Raw genomic sequence first — 15964 nt, 5'->3', positions numbered from 1 at the left:
GACCCCTGGGGAAGAACCAGCTGTCTGTCCACAGCTCATTCACCAGAGCTCTGGAAACTTGCCCTCCTGGTTCCTCCAAGAAATCCCCTTTTCTAATATTTTTTTTACCTCTCCCTCCCTTGGCCACTGTCTCTTAGCACATTCAACACGTTCTTACAACATCTCTAAAAAAGCTAGCAAACTAAACACAGAACACCCCCCCCTTTTTACCCACAGACTTCCTTCTTCCAGAAACTCTCTCACCAACCACCACCTGAACTCCTTTCCTTCTTAGCCACACTTTGTGAAGAAAGCCACCTCACATTAGTCCTCAGCCCATTGCAGCGTATTCTGTAAACAATATTTATGGACCACCTAATATTTGCAGGGACTAAAGTGAAGAACATGACAAAGAGACTCATCCCACTGAAACAAGTTTTCAACAAGACGCCAATAAACCTCATTGCCAGATCCAACGGACACTTTCCAGGACCTCTCTGGCTTGCCTACCGTGCAGCATTTAAAGGTTTCAACACCAGCTCAGCTATCTGCTGGGCATTCTGCTGGGTGGTGGGGACAGAAAGAAACGCAGTTGCTTGCATGATCTTTGAGCGAGGGTGCCGGCATTTCAGAGACTTACCCAAGAGCCTGTGGTTTATCATAATGTAGTAAGTGCATAATGTAGCAAACAATTGAAAGCATGAGCTTTAGAACAACACTGGTTGGCTGAAAACACCACAACTATTGCTGTACCTTCCCAGGGCAATACTACCTACCTCATCAGGGTTTTGTGAAGATGAAATGAAATGATACAAGTAAGCCCAGTCCCTGGCACTGGGTGAATATTTGGTTAATATTTGCTGTATGCTCCATGTAATGAGAGAGCTTTATACAAAATGCCACGTGAGAAAAAGGTGGGGGGGGGGGCGGGTATTTGGCCCAGTTGAGAGAAATCAAGGAAAGCTGTGTGGAGGAAGTAAGGTTAAACTGAGTCTTGAAGGTTGAGTTCAAGGAAGCCAGGTGAATTAAAATGGAAAAGCTATTTCCAGCAGAGAAGATGACAGAAGCCAAAATATAGAGGCAAGGATCTGCATGGGATGTGTAGAAAATGAGCCCAAAGAGGAGAGGCAGGAACTGAAGCTGGTCAGAAAGACTGAGGCATGGAGCAATAAGTGGTCCCTGAAGTGTTGTAAGCAGGAGAGTGGGATTGTCAGATGTGTCTTCAATTCAGTGTGAGGGATGGATATAAGATGGTCAAGAACACAAGTAACTAGATGAGTCAGGAGTTGGTTATAAAAGAAGTGATGGGGGCGCCTGGGTGGCTCAGTTGGTTAAGCGACTGCCTTCGACTCAGGTCATGATCCTGGAGTCCCGGGATCGAGTCCCGCATCGGGCTCCCTGCTCAGCGGGGAGTCTGCTTCTCCCTCTGACCCTCCTCCCTCTCATGCTCTCTGTCTCTCATTCTCTCTCTCTCTCAAATAAATAAAATCTTAAAAAAAAATAAAATAAAATAAAAGAAGTGATGAAGGCCAAGCCAGAATAGTAGCAGTGCAAATGAAGAGAGATGAATCATCAGATTTATCTATCATTAGTTCTCAAGTCTATACCCTTTTTCTGGATTCCGAAAGCCATCTCCTAAATGGCCTTGCCCCTTAAATCTGTTCTTACTGGAACCACAGCATCTTTCTAAAGGCAAAAGTTGATCTCGTCTCTGCTTTAAATTGTTCAGTGATTCCCCATCACCAGCAGCAGTGACTTTCAAACCTGTTTGGTCAAGACTGATGTACCATAAGAAATCTCTGTACTCATATACATTTATAATAAATATAGTGATATATGCAACTGAGACAACTGGTACCACCCCCAAATTTACCCTTTTTGCAGGGAATGCACTCACATTTTCTCTTCTAGTCTAGTCCTTCAAAATATTGATTACAACCCACTGAGTTGATTTCATGACCCACTAATAAGTGCCACACAAATGGAAGAACATCTAAATGGTAAAATCTACATTCCTTGGCCTTGGATACCAAGTCCCCTAGGGTCTGAATTATCTCCCATTGTGTCCTCCGTGCATCCAGACCTTCCGCCATATTGTTTGATTTGTGGTTGTCTTTAAGACTGCTCTCCTAAGTCTGATTGTGTACAGATTCTTTCCTCTGACTCACCTTCTCCATCTGGGTAGTCCTGCTAAGAGTCACATACTTGGGACACTCTCCCGTTGTCTGACTTCTCACTGCTTCTTGATCCATTTTGGTATTTATTTGTTTACATGAGAAGACACACACTTTTACTTTGCTTTACTTATCTTTTTCCCCTATTAGAATGTGTGTTTCACAATGACCAACACATTATTTTCTCTCCTATATTCATTAGTAGAACATTCACAAAGTTTATTTTATGTGTTCCCTCTTCCTAGACTATCCCCTCCGCACTTCCTATCTGTCTTCACTCTGAGTTGAAGCTCCCACGGAAAGAGGCTCACTATTATATCCCCAGAGTTTAGCCCAGCTCCCAGCATATAGTAAGTGATGAAGAAATATCTGTTGATTGGTTTAAAGCCAGGTACTATTCAAGGCACAGGAAATAAAAAATAAGAATCCACCAGGGAATCAACAGTTGTAAAACAGTGTTAAAGCTAGTGTGAGTTCATCATTGGAACAAGCAAGATAAAACTGTGATGGGGATGGGTGTGGGATCGAAAGAACAGGGGCTTATAAAAGGCAGTTAAAATTTTTAAATTTTATTTTTAAGCTCTGGGTGACCTGGATAAGGGCCAGGGAAGGCTGAACGGAGCATGAAAAGAGTCAGGGCTCAGAGGGCTGGGTTCGGGTGGGATGAATAGGAGGTCACTGGGCAGACCCAGGAGGGGGCCCTGGGAGGGGGTTATCCCCACATATAATACAGAGTGGAAGCACCATTCTACATCCCTGTTGGAGCTCTACGGTGTTGTCCTTCAAAGACCATCTCTTTCCTTTCTTCCATTCGCCCCACTCCACCCCCCTCAATCTAATCTAGAGGTTTATTATTTCATACAGCTCTTAGACTCCTTCATACTCTGGGTATATTATGAATTTAACATATTTTTATGGTTAAGTGTAGGGTCAGGTGTGGCACATGAAAGGTTATTAAACAGCAAGTATAATATTGTTTTCATGTTATTCTGAGGTTGAGAAGTCAGTTTACAAGTGATTTGGATTTCCCCAGAATTTACCAAACAGAAATACATTTAAGATATAAAAATGATTTTCTATAGGAATGAAAAATGAATTAGATTAAGAGAATTGGATTCTAGTTCTTGCTTTGTGACTACCTTGAGGAAGTTACCAAACCACTGAACTTCACTGCCTTCAGCTGTAAAATGCAGGCTGGGAGCAGGAAAGTTTGCAGTCCTTTCTAACCACGTCACAGATTCAAGGCTATTTACTCACTGGAGTTCCGCTAACGTGATACGGAGCCCCTGATGCTATGGTGTGCAGCACTCAGCAGGTTTGTTGAATGAACAAATGATCAAGTAACATTGCTTTACCCACGACATTTTCTTCCTCCTTGGCATTCCAATCACTTTCTACTGTAACTTTGTATTCCCTCCATTAGAGAAACTGAAAAAAAACCCATAAGGTTTTTAAAATAACCTTACAGTCTTAAGGGCAGTTGCTAGAAAATCCATTTAAATTGCAATAATAAAGACTGAACCAAGCCTCATTATTTGAACTGTGTGTATTACTTAATTAAATTTGAAGTGCTAAATGAGAAGAGAGATGGTTCACAACATCCAAAATGAGGACTCATTATTACTCCCTGCTCTTTCTGTTCCTTTGTTGAGTCCCCTTATAAGAGAAGCTCAGGGCACACTCAGTTTCTTTTTTATGCAAAAACAATTTTCCTCTAAATGATGCTTATGCTGTCTTGGTAATGGTTTCTATTTTAGTATTCTATTTTTTTCTCACTTCATGTTTTATAAAGAAAATGGTAAGATTCCATTGTTCTCTGAAAACAAGAAGAGAGCCAGCTAATAAATGGATATTTACTAAGGACCTACTATGTCCGAAAATTGTGTGAGGTTCTGAAAAAGTGGAAAATGAATTGCAGATGTTTGACGATCCTATGGAAATTGATAAAACTCGGAAACTTACTGTGACCTCAGGACAACTGAGAGAGAGGAAAATCATTGTGAATATGAGTCCGTGTAAGTGGAGAAGGAAAAGAAAGATATTTTTCAAGACAGATGCATTTTTGTGGCATGTAAATAATAATAGTAATAATAAGACTAATGATAGAGCTAAAGGGTCAGAATCAAAGAAAAATCCCAGCAACATTGTCCCCAGTGATCCCACCCTCTCTTGAAATGGTGTCATCTGTTGAGGGATATCAATACTGAGCAGCATGAGCTGCCTTGTTAAAGAAAAAAAAAATGGAGGGACGCGTGAATGGCTCAGTAGGCTGCCTTTGGCTCAGGTCATGATCCCAGGGTCCCGGGATTGAGCCTCGCACTGGGATCCCTGCTGGGTGGAGAGCCTGCTTCTCCCTCTCCCTCTGCTGCTCCCCCTGCTTGTGCTCTTTCTCTCTCTCAAATAAATAAAATCTTGGGGAAAAAAAAGGAAATGTAATGTATAATCCAGAAATATGCACTTAATGCATTGCATTACTATGGTCCTCATTAAACCCCAAAAGGAAAGAGAAAACCCTCAGCTTTGTAGGGAGGGCTTCATATATGGCATTTTACATGTTCATAAACAACATTTACATGGTTGATAGAAACTTCCGATCATCGTGCTGTGCCAGTCTTTTACTATAAGACCAACACTCAAGCAAGTCAGGTATTGAGGTTATATACTATCTCTCCACCCCTACTTTATTTGGGAACTAATCATTTCAAAGATTATGATTTGGGGGAACTGCCAAGGACAGTTTATGGATGTCTGAACAGGACCGATTTGTGATTCAGGCAGTCAGTGATAAAATCCCATGGCCCTGGCCATGGTGATTGGTCCAAGGGTTGGCATGTGACCCAAACAGAGCCAATCAGAATCCTCCTCCACAATAATTTTTTTCATACTGAAGCTAGGAGGTAGAGTTTTCTCTTTCCTTTTGGATTGTAAGCTCTAGGGATGCTACCTGAGGAAGTACCAGCAGCACATCTCTTGTCGGATGGAGAGAACAGCCTGAGATGATAGTCTACCTGGTGACAGGTGGAGACACATCACACCCATACCACCAGCAAGTGTACATTTTTTAATGCAGACCACAGTGGAGTTAGACACAAGGAATGAAATTACACAGAAAGAGAGAGTTGCTTTTAGGTAGATATAATAATTCAAAATACTTCACAAGCTGAATAGCCGGGGCAGATGCTGGTTGTAGGACCCAGGCAGCTCCCGTAGGGCCCCTACTGTCCCAAGTTTCACCTCTTTGCTGGCTGGATTGTGGGGAGTGCTTGAAGAGTCCTGGACCCGGAGGGAAGAGCTGGGTTGGTTGGAGGGAGGGGACACCCAGAGGGCACTGGACAGTGACTATTTATGAACCCTTATAGAAACATTTCAATATTTCGGGATGCCTGGGTAGCTCAGTCGGTTAAGCATCTGCCTTCTGCTCAGGTCATGATCCCAGGGTCCTGGGATCGAGTCCCACATCGGGGACCCTTGCTGAGCAAGCTTCTCCCTCTGCCTGCCTCTGTCTCTCTCTCTCTCTGATAAATAAATAAAATCTTAAAAAAAGAAGAAAAGAAACATTTCAATATTTCAAAATCAGTATGGCTTACTGTGCATTCCAACTGAATGTCAGCCCTGGTTTGGGAAAAGAGGAGATGGTATTGGGGCTGCTTTTTGTGGAAATGGCAGAGTAGACTGTGAGATAGATTGCACATGGCTATAAAAACTGTCAAATTGCTTGAACTCAAACTGTTCTTACAGTTTTGGATCCTGTGGTCTCCATTTACATCTTAAATTGATGATGACCAAGATTTCATTTCTTTCCGCAATCCAGCTGTCCCCAAGCACTCTATCAAGTTCCAGTGCATATAAAAAAAATCATTTGTCCATGTCCAGGGTGAAATAAAAGAAGCAGCTACATTTCATTAAAAAACAACAACAACAACAAAAACAGGGTAAATGTTCTGAGCATAAGGGAAACAAATCTGAACTAATCAAAAAATAGGGAAGAATTTTCCAAAAAACATGAAATAAAATTTCTTGAAGGGGTGTTTAGTGGGTACTTTGGCTGATAAATCCACTAAAACAAAACAAAAACAGAGTATTAATGACAATGAGGGATTTGAACTCCAGGTCTGTCTCTCTCTAGTGAACCAAATATTAAAGAGATGCTGTTCATTAAAAGAAGAACTGGTCGACAGACAACTGGCTCACCAGTACATTTTCTCACCCCATAAGGGAACATTTTTTGGAGCCCAAGAGTCCCAGTCCAAGTGGTCATTAAACACTTGTACAAAGCCTACTCATTTCCTTTCTTTCTTTTGTCCCTTTCCAATCCACCCTATACTTTGCTGCTCCATCCATTTTCCCCAAACCAGGTTTTGATTATGTTACTTCCTTGCTTAGTACCCTCAATGGCTCGCTTCAATTGTCTACTGAATATGGGCCAAGCCCCTTTGTGTAGCATTTCCCCTGGACACTCCACACGCTCTGGCCCTAGCACAATTTATATTCCTATTCCCCACAACCCACCTGCCTTTGTGACAGATGCCAGCCAAAACAGATTATTTGTTTTTTTCCCTAACAAATCCTATGTCTTCTGTCTTTTGAGCTTCACGTGTTCTTGTCAACAGAGATGCATTTTATTCCTTTGTTCATCTCAGTTTTGAGGCCAAATCTTACCCAAATTTGAAATCTTGGCTCTAAAAATGTCTTCACAAATGCTCATTATAACTCCATGAAGTATCTTGCTCCTTGAACCCTCATTCAACTTCAAACTTCTCATGTGAATGTATCATGTTTATATAGCACCATGATTCATGCACTCTTTAGTGACTCTGGCCAGTATTTATTTTCATGGATAATTACCATGAGGTATATTCCCCTCCTGGGGTCATGGGAAATACAGAAGAATTTTTTTTTTTTTTTTTTTTTTTGCCATAATGTCACGCTAGAAGGATTAGGAGAAAATAACTCACAACGCATACATGAAATAGGAAGTCTTCATCTATACCCTGAGAATTCCCTTTGGGCTTCAGTCGTAAAACTAATTCCTTTGCCACCACTGCTGCTATTCCTTTTTCTCAGGGAGGGTATGAGACCTCAAGCGCTGCAGTAAAATTCCTAACATGTCCTTTGTCCAACGCTTTCCATTGCACTTACTTGCTTTTGACATTTATTTGACTTGGGCGGTGGCCAATGATTCACTTATAATTTCATCTCCAGGTGCTTCTTGCCTTTCCATCCATTGGTATGAATTTTGCCTCTCTGATTATATCAGGCTTTAGTATTCTCACTTGTCACCCTTCTTGAAAAATCACTGGTCTCCTTATAGCTGTTGCCTGCTTAGTCACTTTCCCCTGAAAACACACAAAGGCCAGCATGAGAATGTTTGGGGGTAGGAGTTCTTGGACCATTTCACCGGGAACCCTCAACTTGACTTTTCATCACATTCCTGTTTTGGGTGAAAAGTTTCTTCCAATTTCAATCTTCCAAGTGGCCTTTCCCTGTAGAAAGATGTCTCTATCCTATAAAGTATAGTTCCTATTACCATTTCATTACCTGTATCTTATTCATGACTGTCTTGAGGGCCCATAGAAATTCCTAAGTATTTGTTGAATGATTAGATGGGTAAAGAAATGGAGAGATGTCTTATAGTGGTGATTCAGCTTCTTAAATTGTGCCCCTTACTAGACTGTAAATGCTTTATAGATAAAGATTTCACTTTGGGCATCTTTGTGTCACTTATCACCCCAAGCAATGTCTTGCATGGATCAAGGTCAGCAAAGAATTTGTTGTATTAGTAGCTAAGTGTGCACCTGTCACTCTGTGGGGTCCGAATGAACTAGCAGAGCCAATCTTTGGAGATTTCACAGCTCCATTTTCTGTTCCAGTTTCCTCGAATCTAGATCATACCACATTTTTTAGGCCCTGATCCAGTGTTTTCATCTACCTACTTATTCATAGTTTTAGCTTTTGTCCACTTTAGTGTTTATCTCAGTATCGTAGTACTGTTAGAAGATGTGATTTCAAGTGTTGTTTCTACCACTTATTAGATGAGTGACTTTGGGCAACTAAATCTCTGAGTATTTTCTCATCCATTGAGAGGTAATGATCCTACCTATCGAACAAGTGGTGAGGATTGGAAGATGAGTTGCTGGTAGTAACAGGAAGGCATGTGAGTTCTAAGTATGTAAAATGAATATACCTGTACAGGTACACCTCAGAGATTTTGTGGGTTCAGCTCTACACCATGGCAATAAAGGACATGTTGCAATAAAGTGAATCAAATGAATTTTTTTGGTTGACTAATGCATATAAAAGTTATGTTTACCCTACACTATAGCCCAAGTGTAAAGCAGCATTATGTCTAAAAAATGTATACCTTTTTAAAAGGATACTTTATTGCTAAAACATGCTAACCATTATCTGAGCTTTCAGTCAGTTGTAATCACTGAGATCACCATAATAAGTATAATGATAATGAAGAAGTTTGAAGTGTTGTGAGAATTAACAAAATGGGACACAGAGACACAAAATGAGTAAATGCTACTGGAAAAATGGTGCTGAAAGACTTGCTCAACAAAGAGCTGCCACCCCACTTCAATTTGTAAAAAATGAGGTACCTGAGAAGTGCAACACAACAGAGCATAATAAAATGAGGAATGCCTGTTATAAGGGTAATTATTTTGTAATTATTCAGTTTCCTTTCCAAAAAATGAAATTGGCTATCAGAAGAGACAAGAAGCTTTTAGTCACTAGGGTTACTTCAGAGAAAGTTGTAGGCACTTGGCAAGTATAGGCAGAGGGAAGTCAAGATCTTTAGGATCTTTTTCAGTTCTGACATACTATAATCCCACATATAACTTGTACACATGCTAATTAAGTTTAACTATGTACTTGAGCTTTTTTACACTTGAGCTACGACAGGTCAACTCACAAATTATTTTCCTCCTAATTGTGGAATAAGAGACACTAGCTTGTAAGCAGTTCAAGTAGGAAAAACCCCAGGGATTTTAGTTTACTGTAAGCCTTATAGGAATGGTCTAATTTGGTTTTTTTTTCTGGACTACTTAAATGAAGCTCTATCATTAGAAACTTTGAGGCCAGAACAAGAGAGGTAATACACTGTCTTTTGTCTTGTTAAATCAAACCTGGAGTACTAGTTCTAGACTTGTTCTTTTGATTTTAACAGGGGTATTGACAAACTAGGGAACACCCAAATAAAAGCAGATAGAACAGGGAAAGAGATTATGATTGTCAGTTCTAGGTATCAATTTGGTTACACTATTTTACCTGATTATTAAATTAAACACTGGTCTATGTGTTGCTGTGAAGGAATTTCATAGCTGTGATCAAGATCTACAATCGGTTGACTTCAACTGGAAGAACTTATGTTTGACATTCTGGATTGACCTCACCCAATCAGGTGAAAGGCTTTAAGAACAAAACTGAGGTTTCCTCTAGAAAGAAGAAATTCGGGGCGCCTGGGTGGCTCAGTTGGTTAAGCGACTGCCTTCGGCTCAGGTCATGATCCTGGAGTCCCAGGATCGAGTCCCGCATCGGGCTCCCTGCTCGCCAGGGAGTCTGCTTCTCCCTCTGACCTTCCCCCCTCTCATGTACTCTCTCTCATTCTCTCTCTCAAATAAATAAATAAAATCTTAAAAAAAAAAAAAAGAAAGAAAGAAAGAAAAAATTCTGCCCCGAGATTGCCATATCAGCCTCTTGGGCTGCCCTATACATTTTGGACTTGCCATTCCCACAGTCACATGAGCCAAAGCATTGAAATAACTCTCTTTATATATGTCTCTTACTGGTTCTGTTTCTCTGGAGAACCTTGACTGATGTAGAGATCAAATAAGAAAGATGGAAATGAAAACTCAGAAAGGCCATGACAACAGTTTTCCAGTATTTGAATAGCCATCATGTGAAAGATGAACGAAGGGATGAAGGAGACAGCAGGGCACATTTGGGCCTGTATGCAAAAGTTCAATGGGGCCTTCTTTTAAAGAAGGCAGCTTCCCTTCAGCAGGCACAGCAAAGAGAAAATCTGACCAATCTTTCATTCCCTAAAATGAAGTGCCAAAATAATGCGTTTTTTAGTATTAGGCATTAAATGAGTCCCTTCCTTATAGCTCTTTTATAGCTCTTTAAAATGTTATTTGCTCTTATAACTGTTCTTCCCAGAACTTCACTGTGGCTCATATAAACAATATTTCCACTTTGTGGATCATTGTAACTAAGCCGGAAGCCCCCAGATGCATATTCATTCACTGAGTGAAGCCGCACGCATGGTTCTCATTTTGTAGAAGGTAAAGCTGATGCTTTTTTGAAGTCATCCAACCAGATCAAGATTTGGAGAAGGTTAGCTAGCGAGTTTATAAACTTTGAGCCAGTGGTTTTCTTACCAAGCTAGGCATTGTCTCTCAGTCAAATTGCTTTAGCATTGTCCAATTTCCCAATTTTTTGTATGCTTTTAGCCAGCAAAATAAACTCTATGCTATATAGGCATAGACTCAAGAACTGAGTTCTTAAAAAGGCAAACTTTGAAATGCACAAATGGCGTTATCATGTTGTGATGCCTAATGCTACCGTCTCCATCTCTCAAAGCTACTGAGTGAATCTTATGGAAATAACTTCAAAGCTAGGAGGTGACTTAAAAATCAGCCGTTGAAATAGATACTTTAAGTGTACGCACCAACTCTGGATGCTATCATGCACTCACATGCTTATGGAGGGCTTCTCCCTTGAGTTTTACCTTTCCTGGTATACACTTCATGGGATTGCTTGCTAGAATGATTTTTTCTACTCTTCAGCAACTTTAGCTGAAATATGGGACCAATATAAAATATAATAACAATATAATAATCATCCCTTGCAACTTGAGATGAATATAATGGATTTCCTCATTTAAAACAAGGTACCTTTTAACTCTAGTCATTAGTTCTTAGATGGAAATTATGCCTGTTTTAAGTCCCTATGTCTAGTTATCTTGAAGGATATTGTATGTGTTCTGCTACCAGTTAACATAATCTTGTTTCTGCTTTTTTTATTTCATTAAATTATATACAATTACATTAATTCAGTAGGATGTAGACTTTGAAACGTTTTAAAATGTATTTCTAAAAAAGGAAAGGTATTATTTCATATCAATCTGAAGAGAACTAATGAGTCTTAGTGGAATAGATTTTTCCAGGTCCTAAAATCTCCATGGTGCCCTTAATTATTTGCTCTTTCTCATCTTCCTGAAAATGGAGAAATTTTTAACAAACATATTTAAGAATTTCCAAAGCTGGTATGTGGTTAAAAAAATATATTTTTAGTTATTGATTAGAAGAAAAATTAATTCATTTGGAATTTAAAGTTAGTCTAAAATTCAAGTTCAATTGAGATTAATTTTCTAGTTAACCTAGGTTTTCAGAACTTATTTCAGAATGCTACCTATAATAGCCTGGTAAAAAAAGGCCTATCTCAGAATGGTGATTAAATGATCAATTTAGGTTACAGAATATAAATAGGCAAGCAGAAACATATTAACTGTTCTTTCAAAAGTACACCAAAGACAATTTTCACAGAATTTCTTGATTTTGTCTCAACGATTAGAAGATTTCTGAGGGGAAAAAAAAATAGCGATGGTCTTGTTTCTTTTCACAGATCAGTCATTGGAACTGGGGTCACTTAGGTTGCCCTTAGATAAAACTGTGAGTAGGTGATTTGTCGTGGACACAGGGGTAGAGATCTGTGATAGCACCTAGGGTTGCCCGAGGCCCCAGCCAAGCCATCAGACTCCACCCCACCACCTGGAGCTCAAGCTTCTACCTGAACCATGCCCTGCCAACACCCCTGGGAGGGCCATCACTGGAAGAGGGCTCGGGGCCATGTGTACGGGAAACCTCATGTGGGAGCAAGGAGCATGTTCTAAAGGGGATGGGATCTCCAGGAGGGGAATACTCTGGTGGGTATGGGACTGGGCTCCATAAACTTTTCTTCCAGCAAGGGCAGAAGGCCAATGGTAGAAGCATTACATAAATGGGGCCCAGAGGGGCTCTTTTGCCCCTGTTCTAGGGTCAAAACCATTGCCAGAGCTCCCTCCCACCTCATAGGGGGCCTTCCACTAGGCAGTGGTTCTCAAATTTAAGCTTGCATCAGAATCACATGGAGGGCTTGTTAAAACATAGATTTCTGGACCCCATCTCCCGAGTTTCTGATTCAGTAGTTCTAGGATGAGGACCAGGATTTGCCTTTCTATCAAGTACCGAGGCGAAGCTGATGTTGCCATTCCACGGACCCCACTTGGAGAACCACTGCTCCAGGACTTGCATGGTTCTTGCTTTTCCCCCTCAGTGTCCTTCCCCTCTTCAAGTCAAGGAGGGGTTTTTGAAGCCCTGATATCCTCACAATGAAAACACATTTTATGTCTTTCCCACATGGCCAGGTTGTTAGCATTTTCTAAAGTGGCTATTTACTAATCTGATTTGCTCATTTGAATGTGCACCAGCCCTCAAGGAGCCTTTTGGTGCAATAGAGGTTAAAGGTAGTAGCCAAATGACATCTCAGTCGCAGTCTCCCCTCAGAGTATCCCTAGAAATAGATCCAGTTGTGTGTATGTGGTCTTTAGCCTCATCTGGGCCTCCCGCCTGCTTGTATTTTCCTGGCTCTGCATAGCCACCTTTGCTGGTGCCTGGCATCCTCGTGATGCATTAGCTACCACCTGTCAATGCTGGCAGGGGGAGCGATGAAGGAGGCGGATGGTTAGGGGGGTAGAAAACATCCCTCTGCCCAGGTCTCTGTCCCATTCAGCCATCATTGGTGGCGCAAGCGGCGTGATTCATGCTGAGTTTCAAAGCCACTGGAGAATACTGCCCTTCAGCGTCTTGTCCGACATCCCCTTCTCCACCACTGTGCAAATCCATCCCTTGATGTAGGCAGGAAGACAAATGTTATGCAATCTCTCCAAACTTCACCCTCTGCATTCTTGAGGGCCTGTGCCCCCCCACCCATCCACTCTCTGTCCTTTTATCGTGCCTTCTTCTTCCTTCAACCCAAACCCAAAAGCACATATGCATTTCACTTAGTGTAAAGAGACACTTACTGGGCACTCCTCCTCCAGCTGTAGAGATGGATGGAGAGTTCCAGCTTAGGGTTCATCGGGGACATTGTGCTATGCTATCAATCCAAACCCATTCCTTTGTACGTTTGAATATTTTTGAAGGCTGTTATTTGTTAGGGGCTTGTAGGGGCCCAAACCAAATGTACAACTGAAATGGGAGACAATTAACTTTACTAAAGGCCCATAATTTTTAAAAGTGGTAGAGAGACAAAATTTGCTGGGAAGCAAATATCAGAAGCAGTGGATTTGGATCGGCTGAGAGAAAGGAGCTGCTAAAGCATTCGCCTTCCAAAGCAGACTGCCCGTTTCGCCAGTAATGTTCCTACAATGAGGATGCCACTGACTTTACCTGATCCAGGATTGACTCTAATAGATAAAATGGTCTGGAAGGTGAGGCAAGACAAGAGGTTTCTTGGAGTGTCTTCAGATCACACAGGCTGAGCACTGGCCGGCAAGAGACAACATCCGACCCAGACTAGAAGGTCAGAGGTTAACACGGCTCAAGGGATCACTTAGACCCTTCTGACAGCTGGGGAAAATGAACACTGATTAAGTTAAACAGCTTGCCCAAGTTAAAACAGGTGTACCCTGGTCGTAGTGAAATGAGGGTTGGCATTTGGCAGGCTGGGATTTGGATTCTGGCTGGAATACTCCTTGTGACCTTAGTCATGTTACTAACTCCCTGAGCCTCAACATCCTCCTTTACCAAATGGGAATATCCTCCTATTGACTGAGCTAGTGCAAGGACCAAATAAAATGTGTGACAATTAGTACGCACCTAATTCATCATCGTTTCTTACTTCCCTCCTTTCATCCAGATTGAGAATTAGAACCAAGATGTCTTGTGCTTTCTTCTATGTGCAAGCTCTCCTCCACCGGCTGATATTACTATGGTCTTTTCCCCAGTCATCATCATCATCCCCACTATCAGATGCCTACCTCCAGGACAGAAAAGTTATTGCGAGGATTAATAAAGACAATGTTTGTGAAAACACTATATACAAATGTACATTATTATTAAAGACTACACTGATGGGTCACAAGACCATCATATTGGCTATCAAATACACTAAAATGCAAACGATTGGCACTTGGTTGTTTTGTTTTGCTTTCATTGGATTTTTGGTGCCACGTGTTATAAACGACTATGTAAAATGTGATAATTTATGAATGATGTAATTTCCAAGGTTACAAAATCTGAGTTTCATGATTCCCCCCTATTCTAGATTCACAAATGTTTCACAAATGAGTACTCAATAAAATAAGGACTCTTATCAGTAAAAATAAAGTCAAATTTCTTCCACTGATTCCAACATGTCCCAATACCCTAGAAGAAGCTTTCTGTTATCGAAGGCCTATTGTGTCCTAGGCACTGTGCAATTATCGCCCCTTACACATAATACTTCACAAGGTCAACATCATTACCATCTTATAGATGAAAAATACTGAGGCTCAAAAAAGTCGCTTGCCTTGCCTAAAGTCACCCAGCAAGTAAGATGCGGAATCCAGGTCTGCTCCTTTTAGAATTCTATCTACTACCTCCTACTGCCTCTCCACAGAATGTGCTGGACCTCAACAACAAATATACAAACACAATTTTATCCTAGCATCTGTAACTGCACTTGATGCAATTAAATAAGTTATTTCTAACAAAAGTTTTTTGAGCTTAGGAATAAAGAGAAACAACATTCATATAAACAAGTACAATACTGGTATATTAGAGAGGAGTAGGTATATTCCTACTCCTTCTGAGGAAAAACAGCAATAAAGTGACTGTCATATTGGCCACAATCCATTGAACTAAAACTAGGCACCTGGCGTAGAGGCAGCTTGCTACAGGTTCTTGTTGCCCTATCAGAGGGGCTAGTATGAGAATTCTCTCCATACTTAATCTTCATTAGCAATCTGACAACCTTTCGAGGGGAGCTTCATTGTAAGACATTCACAGAGAATCTTTGGGCAGCAGAGGGTGAAGGCTGAGATGAACATGGATGCGCAGCAGGCATTTCAAGGGACAAGGTGGAGATGAGTTTGGTTGAAGCCACAGGCTCCTATGGCAGAGGGACAGAAAATAAGCCTGCAGAAAAGAAGTCTAAAACTAAACATTTTTTCCAGGTGTAAAACATAATTTCCATGAAATCAGTTTTTCTAATTGGCAAAGAGGTGTTTCCAACCATTTTATGATGAAGAATTATGTTTCCTCATCCTCAAAGGCCCCTTAACAAAAAGGTGAATGTGCATGCAGGGTTACCTTGGGGGGCCTCTCTGACCCATAAGAAGAATTGCTCTAAACCAGAAGGCAGGCAAAACAAAATAATCCATAAAATTACAGATGTGGTGTTGGGAAGTCCTAAATATCTTTTCTCATACCAGAGTTACTTGGTGTCCTAACAATTTTTTTCTCTGTGTTATGTTTTCTATACTTTCAATAATTTTCCTTGGTCTCTGTCTCATCATTAAGGAAGACCAAGTTAACACCAGAAAGTGTTCATAAGCAGGAAACCACATTTTATTCCATCACTCATAAACCATCATTCAGAATAATCAGTGTCAGTTTAGTTACAGCAACAGATGTTAAAACACACATACTAACTCCAAAGGCTCTTTATAATGTCAGTTTAATTTAAACCTTAACCTCAGATTTTTTCCACAGATACAGTGAGAAACCACAAGGATCCTCTGTCCTAATGCTCCTTCCATACACTGCAATAAAAGTTCTTGTTTT

The 15964-nt window shown here is 40.8% G+C and overlaps 1 protein-coding gene across 1 annotated transcript in view; it reads right to left on the bottom strand.

Moving 5' to 3' along the window:
- The window catches only part of SGK1 (serum/glucocorticoid regulated kinase 1), a 108868-nt gene that overhangs the window by 73040 nt on the left and 19864 nt on the right, over positions 1-15964 (bottom strand). The window lies entirely within an intron of this gene.

This window comes from Zalophus californianus, chromosome 7 (assembly GCF_009762305.2).
Source record: "Zalophus californianus isolate mZalCal1 chromosome 7, mZalCal1.pri.v2, whole genome shotgun sequence".
NCBI classification, from domain to species: domain Eukaryota; kingdom Metazoa; phylum Chordata; class Mammalia; order Carnivora; family Otariidae; genus Zalophus; species Zalophus californianus.
This window is presented reverse-complemented; position numbering and strand designations above follow the sequence as displayed.